A 13,793-nucleotide genomic window follows, 5' to 3' on the forward strand; every position below is an offset into this window, starting at 1 on the left:
AAATAATGTTTAAATATAGTTTTCATCCTGGAAGACAAAATGTCACACCTTTTTGACAAAACCGTAGATAGCTTGGTTTGTAAGCTAAGTCTTACTATAGATAATTAACTTGTGTATAAGTCAAAGTAGGATGAATATATGACCAATGAACAAGTAACTTGACTAAAATAATGTTTAAATATAGTTTTCATCCTGGAAGACAAAATGTCACACCTTTTTGACAAAACCGTAGATAGCTTGGTTTGTAAGCTAAGTCTTACTATAGATAATTAGACTAGTGTATAAGTCAAAGTTGGATGAATATATAACCAATGAACAAGTAACTTGAATAAAATAATGTTTAAATCTAGTTATCATCCTGGAAGACAAAAAGTCACACCTTGTTGACCATAACCGTAGATAGCTTGGTTTGTAACCTAATTCTTAATATAGTTAATTAGAATAATGTATACGTAAAGAGTAGGATGAATATATAACCAATGAACAAGTAACTTGACTAAAATAATGTTTAAATATAGTTTTCATCCTGGAAGACGAAAGGTCACTCCTTGTTGACAAAACCGTAGATAGCTTGGTTTGTAAGCTAAGTCTTACTATAGATAATTTAACCAATGTATAAGTGAAAGTAGGATGAATATATAACCAATGAACAAGTAACTTGACTAAAATAATGTTTAAATCGAGTTATCATCCTGGAAGACGAAAGGTCACACCTTGTTGACCACAACCGTAGATAGCTTGGTTTGTAACCTAAGTCTTACTATAGTTAATTAGAATAATGTAGTATATGTAAAAAGTAGGATGAATATATAACCAATGAACAATTAACTTGACTAAAATAATGTTTAAATATAGTTTTCACCCTGGAAGACGAAATGTCACACCTTGTTGACAAAACCGTCGATTGCTTGGTTTGTAAGCTAAGTCTTACTATAGAAAATTAAACTAGTGTATCAGTCAAAGTAGGATGAATATATTATCAATGAACAAGTAACTTGACTAAAATAATGTTTAAATCGAGTTCTCATCCTGGAAGACGAAAGGTCACACCTTGTTGACCACAACCGTAAATAGCTTGGTTTGTAACCTAAGTCTTACTATAGTTAATTAGAATAATTTAGTATATGTAAAAAGTATGATGAATATACAACCAATGAACAAGTAACTTGACTAAAATAATGTTTAAATATAGTTTTCATCCTGGAAGACAAAAAGTCACACCTTGTTGACCATAACCGTAGATAGCTTGGTTTGTAACCTAATTCTTAATATAGTTAATTAGAATAATGTATACGTAAAGAGTAGGATGAATATATAACCAATGAACAAGTAACTTGACTAAAATAATGTTTAAATATAGTTTTCATCCTGGAAGACGAAAGGTCACTCCTTGTTGACAAAACCGTAGATAGCTTGGTTTGTAAGCTAAGTCTTACTATAGATAATTTAACCAATGTATAAGTGAAAGTAGGATGAATATATAACCAATGAACAAGTAACTTGACTAAAATAATGTTTAAATCGTGTTATCATCCTGGAAAACGAAAGGTCACACCTTGTTGACCACAACCGTAGATAGTTTGGTTTGTAACCTAAGTCTTAATATAGTTAATTAGAATAATGTATACGTAAAAAGTAGGATGAATATATAACCAATGAACAAGTAACTTGACTAAAATAATGTTTAAATATAGTTTTCATCCTGGAAGACGAAAGGTCACACCTTGTTGACCACAACCGTAGATAGCTTGGTTTGTAAGCTAATTCTTAATATAGTTAATTAGAATAATATATACGTAAAAAGTAGGATGAATATATAACCAATGAACAAGTAACTTGACTAAAATAATGTTTAAATATAGTTTTCATCCTGGAAGACGAAAGGTCACTCCTTGTTGACAAAACCGTAGATAGCTTGGTTTGTAAGCTAAGTCTTACTATAGATAATTTAACCAATGTATAAGTGAAAGTAGGATGAATATATAACCAATGAACAAGTAACTTGACTAAAATAATGTTTAAATCGAGTTATCAACCTGGAAGACGAAAGGTCACACCTTGTTGACCACAACCGTAGATAGCTTGGTTTGTAACCTAAGTCTTACTATAGTTAATTAGAATAATGTAGTATATGTAAAAAGTAGGATGAATATATAACCAATGAACAATTAACTTGACTAAAATAATGTTTAAATATAGTTTTCATTTTGGTAGACGAAATGTCACACCTTGTTGACAAAACCGTCGATTGCTTGGTTTGTAACCTAAGTCTTACTATAGAAAATTAAACTAGTGTATCAGTCAAAGTAGGATGAATATATATTATCAGTGAACAAGTAACTTGACTAAAATAATGTTTAAATCGGGTTCTCATCCTGGAAGACGAAAGGTCACACCTTGTTGACCACAACCATAAATAGCTTGGTTTGTAACCTAAGTCTTACTATAGTTAATTAGAATAATTTAGTATATGTAAAAAGTATGATGAATATACAACCAATGAACAAGTAACTTGACTAAAATAATGTTTAAATATAGTTTTCATCCTGGAAGACAAAATGTCACACCTTTTTGACAAAACCGTAGATAGCTTGGTTTGTAAGCTAAGTCTTACTATAGATAATTAAACTTGTGTATAAGTCAAAGTAGGATGAATATATGACCAATGAACAAGTAACTTGACTAAAATAATGTTTAAATATAGTTTTCATCCTGGAAAATGAAAGGTCACACCTTGTTGACAAAACCGTAGATAGCTTGGTTTGTAAGCTAAGTCTTACTATAGATAATTAGACTAGTGTATAAGTCAAAGTTGGATGAATATATAACCAATGAACAAGTAACTTGACTAAAATAATGTTTAAATCTAGTTATCATCCTGGAAGATAAAAGGTCACACCTTGTTGACCACAACCGTAGATAGCTTCATTTGTAACCTAAGTCTTACTATAGTTAATTAGAATAATGTAGTATATGTAAAAAGAAGGATGAATATATAACCAATGAACAATTAACTTGACTAAAATAATGTTTAAATATAGTTTTCATCCTGGAAGACGAAAGGTCACACCTTGTTGACAAAATCGTCGATAGCTTGGTTTGTAAGCTAAGTCTTACTATAGAAAATTAAACTAGTGTATATGTCAAAGTAGGATGAATATATAATCAATGAACAAGTAACTGGACTAAAATAATGTTTAAATCGAGTTATCATCCTGGAAGACGAAAGGTCACACCTTGTTGACCATAACCGTAGATAGCTTGGTTTGTAACCTAATTCTTAATATAGTTAATTAGAATAATGGATACGTAAAAAGTAGGATGAATATATAACCAATGAACAAGTAACTGGACTAAAATAATGTTTAAATATAGTTTTCATCCTGGAAGACGAAAGGTCACTCCTTGTTGACAAAACAATAGATAGCTTGGTTTGTAAGCTAAGTCTTACTATAGATAATTAAACTAGTGTATAAGTCAAAGTAGGATGAATATATAATCAATGAACAAGTAACTTGACTAAAATAATGTTTAAATCGAGTTATCATCCTGGAAGACGAAAGGTCACACCTTGTTGACCACAACCGTAGTTTGCTTGGTTTGTAACCTAAGTCTTAATATAGTTAATTAGAATAATGTATACGTAAAAAGTAGGATGAATATATAACCTATAAACAAGTAACTTGACTAAAATAATGTTTAAATATAGTTTTCATCCTGGAAGACGAAAAGTCACCCCTTGTTGACAAAACCGCAGGTAGCTTGGTTTGTAAGCTAAATCTTACTATAGATAATTAGACTAGTGTATAAGTCAAAGTTGGATGAATATATAACCAATGAACAAGTAACTTGACAAAAATAATGTTAAAATCGAGTTATCATCCTGGAAAACGAAAGGTCACACATTGTTGACCACAACCGTAGATAGCTTGGTTTGTAACCTAAGTCTTAATATAGTTAATTAGAATAATGTATACGTAAAAAGTAGGATGAATATATAACCAATGAACAAGTAACTTGACTAAAATAATGTTTAAATATAGTTTTAATCCTGGAAGACGAAAGGTCACTCCTTGTTGACAAAACCGTAGATAGCTTGGTTTGTAAGCTAAGTCTTACTATAGATAATTTAACCAATGTATAAGTGAAAGTAGGATGAATATATAACCAATGAACAAGTAACTTGACTAAAATAATGTTTAAATCGAGTTATCATCCTGGAAGACGAAAGGTCACACCTTGTTGACCACAACCATAGATAGCTTGGTTTGTAACCTAAGTCTTACTATAGTTAATTAGAATAATTTAGTATATGTAAAAAGTAGGATGAATATATAACCAATGAACAATTAACTTGACTAAAATAATGTTTAAATATAGTTTTCATCCTGGAAGACGAAATGTCACACCTTGTTGACAAAACCGTCGATTGCTTGGTTTGTAAGCTAAGTCTTACTATAGAAAATTAAACTAGTGTATCAGTCAAAGTAGGATGAATATATTATCAATGAACAAGTAACTTGACTAAAATAATGTTTAAATCGAGTTCTCATCCTGGAAGACGAAAGGTCACACCTTGTTGACCACAACCGTAAATAGCTTGGTTTGTAACCTAAGTCTTACTATAGTTAATTAGAATAATTTAGTATATGTAAAAAGTATGATGAATATACAACCAATGAACAAGTAACTTGACTAAAATAATGTTTAAATATAGTTTTCATCCTGGAAGACAAAATGTCACACCTTTTTGACAAAACCGTAGATAGCTTGGTTTGTAAGCTAAGTCTTACTATAGATAATTAACTTGTGTATAAGTCAAAGTAGGATGAATATATGACCAATGAACAAGTAACTTGACTAAAATAATGTTTAAATATAGTTTTCATCCTGGAAAATGAAAGGTCACACCTTGTTGACAAAACCGTAGATAGCTTGGTTTGTAAGCTAATTCTTACTATAGATAATTTAACCAATGTATAAGTGAAAGTAGGATGAATATATAACCAATGAACAAGTAACTTGACTAAAATAATGTTTAAATCTAGTTATCATCCTGGAAGACAAAAAGTCACACCTTGTTGACCATAACCGTAGATAGCTTGGTTTGTAACCTAATTCTTAATATAGTTAATTAGAATAATGTATACGTAAAGAGTAGGATGAATATATAACCAATGAACAAGTAACTTGACTAAAATAATGTTTAAATATAGTTTTCATCCTGGAAGACGAAAGGTCACTCCTTGTTGACAAAACCGTAGATAGCTTGGTTTGTAAGCTAAGTCTTACTATAGATAATTTAACCAATGTATAAGTGAAAGTAGGATGAATATATAACCAATGAACAAGTAACTTGACTAAAATAATGTTTAAATCGAGTTATCATCCTGGAAGACGAAAGGTCACACCTTGTTGACCACAACCGTAGATAGCTTGGTTTGTAACCTAAGTCTTACTATAGTTAATTAGAATAATGTAGTATATGTAAAAAGTAGGATGAATATATAACCAATGAACAATTAACTTGACTAAAATAATGTTTAAATATAGTTTTCATCCTGGAAGACGAAATGTCACACCTTGTTGACAAAACCGTCGATTGCTTGGTTTGTAAGCTAAGTCTTACTATAGAAAATTAAACTAGTGTATCAGTCAAAGTAGGATGAATATATTATCGATGAACAAGTAACTTGACTAAAATAATGTTTAAATCGAGTTCTCATCCTGGAAGACGAAAGGTCACACCTTGTTGACCACAACCGTAAATAGCTTGGTTTGTAACCTAAGTCTTACTATAGTTAATTAGAATAATTTAGTATATGTAAAAAGTATGATGAATATACAACCAATGAACAAGTAACTTGACTAAATAATGTTTAAATATAGTTTTCATCCTGGAAGACAAAAAGTCACACCTTGTTGACCATAACCGTAGATAGCTTGGTTTGTAACCTAATTCTTAATATAGTTAATTAGAATAATGTATACGTAAAGAGTAGGATGAATATATAACCAATGAACAAGTAACTTGACTAAAATAATGTTTAAATATAGTTTTCATCCTGGAAGACGAAAGGTCACTCCTTGTTGACAAAACCGTAGATAGCTTGGTTTGTAAGCTAAGTCTTACTATAGATTATTTAACCAATGTATAAGTGAAAGTAGGATGAATATATAACCAATGAACAAGTAACTTGACTAAAATAATGTTTAAATCGTGTTATCATCCAGGAAAACGAAAGGTCACACCTTGTTGACCACAACCGTAGATAGCTTGGTTTGTAACCTAAGTCTTAATATAGTTAATTAGAATAATGTATACGTAAAAAGTAGGATGAATATATAACCAATGAACAAGTAACTTGACTAAAATAATGTTTAAATATAGTTTTCATCCTGGAAGACGAAAGGTCACTCCTTGTTGACAAAACCGTAGATAGCTTGGTTTGAAATCTAAGTCTTACTATAGATAATTTAACCAATGTATAAGTGAAAGTAGGATGAATATATAACCAATGAACAAGTAACTTGACTAAAATAATGTTTAAATCGAGTTATCATCCTGGAAGACGAAAGGTCACACCTTGTTGACCACAACCGTAGATAGCTTCATTTGTAACCTAAGTCTTACTATAGTTAATTAGAATAATTTAGTATATGTAAAAAGTATGATGAATATACAACCAATGAACAAGTAACTTGACTAAAATAATGTTTAAATATAGTTTTCATCCTGGAAGACAAAATGTCACACCTTTTTGACAAAACCGTAGATAGCTTGGTTTGTAAGCTAAGTCTTACTATAGATAATTAAACTTGTGTATAAGTCAAAGTAGGATGAACATATAATCAATGAACAAGTAACTTGACTAAAATAATGTTTAAATCGAGTTATCATCCTGGAAGACGAAATGTCACACCTTGTTGACCACAACCGTAGATAACATGGTTTGTGACCTAAGTCTTACTATAGTTAATTAGACTAATGTATAAGTCAGAGTAGCATGAATATATAACCAATGAACAAGTAACTTGACTAAAATAATGTTTAAATATAGTTTTCATCTTGGAAGACGAAAGGTCACACCTTGTTGACAAAACCTTAGATAGTTTGGTTTGTAAGCTATGTCTTACTATAGAAAATTAAACTAGTGTATAAGTCAAAGTAGGATGAATATATAATCAATGAATAAGTAACTTGACTAAAATAATGTTCAAATCAAGTTATCATCCTGGAAGACGAAAGGTCACACCTTGTTGACCACAACCGTAGATAGCTTGGTTTGTAACCTAAGTCTTAATATAGTTAATTAGAATAATGTATACGTAAAAAGTAGGATGAATATATAACCAATGAACAAGTAACTTGACTAAAATAATGTTTAAATCGAGTTATCATCCTGGAAGACGAAAGGTCACACCTTGTTGACCACAACCGTAGATAGCTTGGTTTGTAACCTAAGTCTTACTATAGTTAATTAGAATAATGTAGTATATGTAAAAAGTAGGATGAATATATAACCAATGAACAATTAACTTGACTAAAATAATGTTTAAATATAGTTTTCATCCTGGAAGACGAAATGTCACACCTTGTTGACAAAACCGTCGATTGCTTGGTTTGTAAGCTAAGTCTTACTATAGAAAATTAAACTAGTGTATCAGTCAAAGTAGGATGAATATATTATCAATGAACAAGTAACTTGACTAAAATAATGTTTAAATCGAGTTCTCATCCTGGAAGACGAAAGGTCACACCTTGTTGACCACAACCGTAAATAGCTTGGTTTGTAACCTAAGTCTTACTATAGTTAATTAGAATAATTTAGTATATGTAAAAAGTATGATGAATATACAACCAATGAACAAGTAACTTGACTAAAATAATGTTTAAATATAGTTTTCATCCTGGAAGACAAAAAGTCACACCTTGTTTACCATAACCGTAGATAGCTTGGTTTGTAACCTAATTCTTAATATAGTTAATTAGAATAATGTATACGTAAAGAGTAGGATGAATATATAACCAATGAACAAGTAACTTGACTAAAATAATGTTTAAATATAGTTTTCATCCTGGAAGACGAAAGGTCACTCCTTGTTGACAAAACCGTAGATAGCTTGGTTTGTAAGCTAAGTCTTACAATAGATAATTTAACCAATGTATAAGTGAAAGTAGGATGAATATATAACCAATGAACAAGTAACTTGACTAAAATAATGTTTAAATCGAGTTATCATCCTGGAAGACGAAAGGTCACACCTTGTTGACCACAACCGTAGATAGCTTGGTTTGTAACCTAAGTCTTACTATAGTTAATTAGAATAATGTAGTATATGTAAAAAGTAGGATGAATATATAACCAATGAACAATTAACTTGACTAAAAATAATGTTTAAATATAGTTTTCACCCTGGAAGACGAAATGTCACACCTTATTGACAAAACCGTCGATTGCTTGGTTTGTAAGCTAAGTCTTACTATAGAAAATTAAACTAGTGTATCAGTCAAAGTAGGATGAATATATTATCAATGAACAAGTAACTTGACTAAAATAATGTTTAAATCGAGTTCTCATCCTGGAAGACGAAAGGTCACACCTTGTTGACCACAACCGTAAATAGCTTGGTTTGTAACCTAAGTCTTACTATAGTTAATTAGAATAATTTAGTATATGTAAAAAGTATGATGAATATACAACCAATGAACAAGTAACTTGACTAAAATAATGTTTAAATATAGTTTTCATCCTGGAAGACAACATGTCACACCTTTTTGACAAAACCGTAGATAGCTTGGTTTGTAAGCTAAGTCTTACTATAGATAATTAAACTTGTGTATAAGTCAAAGTAGGATGAATATATGACCAATGAACAAGTAACTTGACTAAAATAATGTTTAAATATAGTTTTCATCCTGGAAAATGAAAGGTCTCACCTTGTTGACAAAACCGTAGATAGCTTGGTTTGTAAGCTAAGTCTTACTATAGATAATTAGACTAGTGTATAAGTCAAAGTTGGATGAATATATAACCAATGAACAAGTAACTTGACTAAAATAATGTTTAAATCTAGTTATCATCCTGGAAGACAAAAGGTCACACCTTGTTGACCATAACCGTAGATAGCTTGGTTTGTAACCTAAGTCTTAATATAGTTAATTAGAATAATGTATACGTAAAAAGTAGGATGAATATATAACCAATGAACAAGTAACTTGACTAAAATAATGTTTAAATCGAGTTATCATCCTGGAAGACGAAAGGTCACACCTTGTTGACCACAACCGTAGATAGCTTGGTTTGTAACCTAAGTCTTACTATAGTTAATTAGAATAATGTAGTATATGTAAAAAGTAGGATGAATATATAACCAATGAACAATTAACTTGACTAAAATAATGTTTAAATATAGTTTTCATCCTGGAAGACGAAATGTCACACCTTGTTGACAAAACCGTCGATTGCTTGGTTTGTAAGCTAAGTCTTACTATAGAAAATTAAACTAGTGTATCAGTCAAAGTAGGATGAATATATTATCAATGAACAAGTAACTTGACTAAAATAATGTTTAAATCGAGTTCTCATCCTGGAAGACGAAAGGTCACACCTTGTTGACCACAACCGTAAATAGCTTGGTTTGTAACCTAAGTCTTACTATAGTTAATTAGAATAATTTAGTATATGTAAAAAGTATGATGAATATACAACCAATGAACAAGTAACTTGACTAAAATAATGTTTAAATATAGTTTTCATCCTGGAAGACAAAAAGTCACACCTTGTTTACCATAACCGTAGATAGCTTGGTTTGTAACCTAATTCTTAATATAGTTAATTAGAATAATGTATACGTAAAGAGTAGGATGAATATATAACCAATGAACAAGTAACTTGACTAAAATAATGTTTAAATCGTGTTATCATCCAGGAAAACGAAAGGTCACACCTTGTTGACCACAACCGTAGATAGCTTGGTTTGTAACCTAAGTCTTAATATAGTTAATTAGAATAATGTATACGTAAAAAGTAGGATGAATATATAACCAATGAACAAGTAACTTGACTAAAATAATGTTTAAATATAGTTTTCATCCTGGAAGACGAAAGGTCACTCCTTGTTGACAAAACCGTAGATAGCTTGGTTTGAAATCTAAGTCTTACTATAGATAATTTAACCAATGTATAAGTGAAAGTAGGATGAATATATAACCAATGAACAAGTAACTTGACTAAAATAATGTTTAAATCGAGTTATCTTCCTGGAAGACGAAAGGTCACACCTTGTTGACCACAACCGTAGATAGCTTCATTTGTAACCTAAGTCTTACTATAGTTAATTAGAATAATTTAGTATATGTAAAAAGTATGATGAATATACAACCAATGAACAAGTAACTTGACTAAAATAATGTTTAAATATAGTTTTCATCCTGGAAGACAAAATGTCACACCTTTTTGACAAAACCGTAGATAGCTTGGTTTGTAAGCTAAGTCTTACTATAGATAATTAAACTTGTGTATAAGTCAAAGTAGGATGAACATATAATCAATGAACAAGTAACTTGACTAAAATAATGTTTAAATCGAGTTATCATCCTGGAAGACGAAATGTCACACCTTGTTGACCACAACCGTAGATAACATGGTTTGTGACCTAAGTCTTACTATAGTTAATTAGACTAATGTATAAGTCAGAGTAGCATGAATATATAACCAATGAACAAGTAACTTGACTAAAATAATGTTTAAATATAGTTTTCATCTTGGAAGACGAAAGGTCACACCTTGTTGACAAAACCTTAGATAGTTTGGTTTGTAAGCTATGTCTTACTATAGAAAATTAAACTAGTGTATAAGTCAAAGTAGGATGAATATATAATCAATGAATAAGTAACTTGACTAAAATAATGTTCAAATCAAGTTATCATCCTGGAAGACGAAAGGTCACACCTTGTTGACCACAACCGTAGATAGCTTGGTTTGTAACCTAAGTCTTAATATAGTTAATTAGAATAATGTATACGTAAAAAGTAGGATGAATATATAACCAATGAACAAGTAACTTGACTAAAATAATGTTTAAATCGAGTTATCATCCTGGAAGACGAAAGGTCACACCTTGTTGACCACAACCGTAGATAGCTTGGTTTGTAACCTAAGTCTTACTATAGTTAATTAGAATAATGTAGTATATGTAAAAAGTAGGATGAATATATAACCAATGAACAATTAACTTGACTAAAATAATGTTTAAATATAGTTTTCATCCTGGAAGACGAAATGTCACACCTTGTTGACAAAACCGTCGATTGCTTGGTTTGTAAGCTAAGTCTTACTATAGAAAATTAAACTAGTGTATCAGTCAAAGTAGGATGAATATATTATCAATGAACAAGTAACTTGACTAAAATAATGTTTAAATCGAGTTCTCATCCTGGAAGACGAAAGGTCACACCTTGTTGACCACAACCGTAAATAGCTTGGTTTGTAACCTAAGTCTTACTATAGTTAATTAGAATAATTTAGTATATGTAAAAAGTATGATGAATATACAACCAATGAACAAGTAACTTGACTAAAATAATGTTTAAATATAGTTTTCATCCTGGAAGACAAAAAGTCACACCTTGTTTACCATAACCGTAGATAGCTTGGTTTGTAACCTAATTCTTAATATAGTTAATTAGAATAATGTATACGTAAAGAGTAGGATGAATATATAACCAATGAACAAGTAACTTGACTAAAATAATGTTTAAATATAGTTTTCATCCTGGAAGACGAAAGGTCACTCCTTGTTGACAAAACCGTAGATAGCTTGGTTTGTAAGCTAAGTCTTACTATAGATAATTTAACCAATGTATAAGTGAAAGTAGGATGAATATATAACCAATGAACAAGTAACTTGACTAAAATAATGTTTAAATCGAGTTATCATCCTGGAAGACGAAAGGTCACACCTTGTTGACCACAACCGTAGATAGCTTGGTTTGTAACCTAAGTCTTACTATAGTTAATTAGAATAATGTAGTATATGTAAAAAGTAGGATGAATATATAACCAATGAACAATTAACTTGACTAAAAATAATGTTTAAATATAGTTTTCACCCTGGAAGACGAAATGTCACACCTTATTGACAAAACCGTCGATTGCTTGGTTTGTAAGCTAAGTCTTACTATAGAAAATTAAACTAGTGTATCAGTCAAAGTAGGATGAATATATTATCAATGAACAAGTAACTTGACTAAAATAATGTTTAAATCGAGTTCTCATCCTGGAAGACGAAAGGTCACACCTTGTTGACCACAACCGTAAATAGCTTGGTTTGTAACCTAAGTCTTACTATAGTTAATTAGAATAATTTAGTATATGTAAAAAGTATGATGAATATACAACCAATGAACAAGTAACTTGACTAAAATAATGTTTAAATATAGTTTTCATCCTGGAAGACAACATGTCACACCTTTTTGACAAAACCGTAGATAGCTTGGTTTGTAAGCTAAGTCTTACTATAGATAATTAAACTTGTGTATAAGTCAAAGTAGGATGAATATATGACCAATGAACAAGTAACTTGACTAAAATAATGTTTAAATATAGTTTTCATCCTGGAAAATGAAAGGTCTCACCTAGTTGACAAAACCGTAGATAGCTTGGTTTGTAAGCTAAGTCTTACTATAGATAATTAGACTAGTGTATAAGTCAAAGTTGGATGAATATATAACCAATGAACAAGTAACTTGACTAAAATAATGTTTAAATCTAGTTATCATCCTGGAAGACAAAAGGTCACACCTTGTTGACCATAACCGTAGATAGCTTGGTTTGTAACCTAAGTCTTAATATAGTTAATTAGAATAATGTATACGTAAAAAGTAGGATGAATATATAACCAATGAACAAGTAACTTGACTAAAATAATGTTTAAATCGAGTTATCATCCTGGAAGACGAAAGGTCACACCTTGTTGACCACAACCGTAGATAGCTTGGTTTGTAACCTAAGTCTTACTATAGTTAATTAGAATAATGTAGTATATGTAAAAAGTAGGATGAATATATAACCAATGAACAATTAACTTGACTAAAATAATGTTTAAATATAGTTTTCATCCTGGAAGACGAAATGTCACACCTTGTTGACAAAACCGTCGATTGCTTGGTTTGTAAGCTAAGTCTTACTATAGAAAATTAAACTAGTGTATCAGTCAAAGTAGGATGAATATATTATCAATGAACAAGTAACTTGACTAAAATAATGTTTAAATCGAGTTCTCATCCTGGAAGACGAAAGGTCACACCTTGTTGACCACAACCGTAAATAGCTTGGTTTGTAACCTAAGTCTTACTATAGTTAATTAGAATAATTTAGTATATGTAAAAAGTATGATGAATATACAACCAATGAACAAGTAACTTGACTAAAATAATGTTTAAATATAGTTTTCATCCTGGAAGACAAAAAGTCACACCTTGTTTACCATAACCGTAGATAGCTTGGTTTGTAACCTAATTCTTAATATAGTTAATTAGAATAATGTATACGTAAAGAGTAGGATGAATATATAACCAATGAACAAGTAACTTGACTAAAATAATGTTTAAATATAGTTTTCATCCTGGAAGACGAAAGGTCACTCCTTGTTGACAAAACCGTAGATAGCTTGGTTTGTAAGCTAAGTCTTACTATAGATAATTTAACCAATGTATAAGTGAAAGTAGGATGAATATATAACCAATGAACAAGTAACTTGACTAAAATAATGTTTAAATCGAGTTATCA

The sequence above is a fragment of the Medicago sativa genome, chromosome 4, assembly GCF_051527215.1.
Source record: "Medicago sativa cultivar Bolivia chromosome 4, Bolivia_mono, whole genome shotgun sequence".
NCBI classification, from domain to species: Eukaryota; Viridiplantae; Streptophyta; class Magnoliopsida; order Fabales; family Fabaceae; genus Medicago; species Medicago sativa.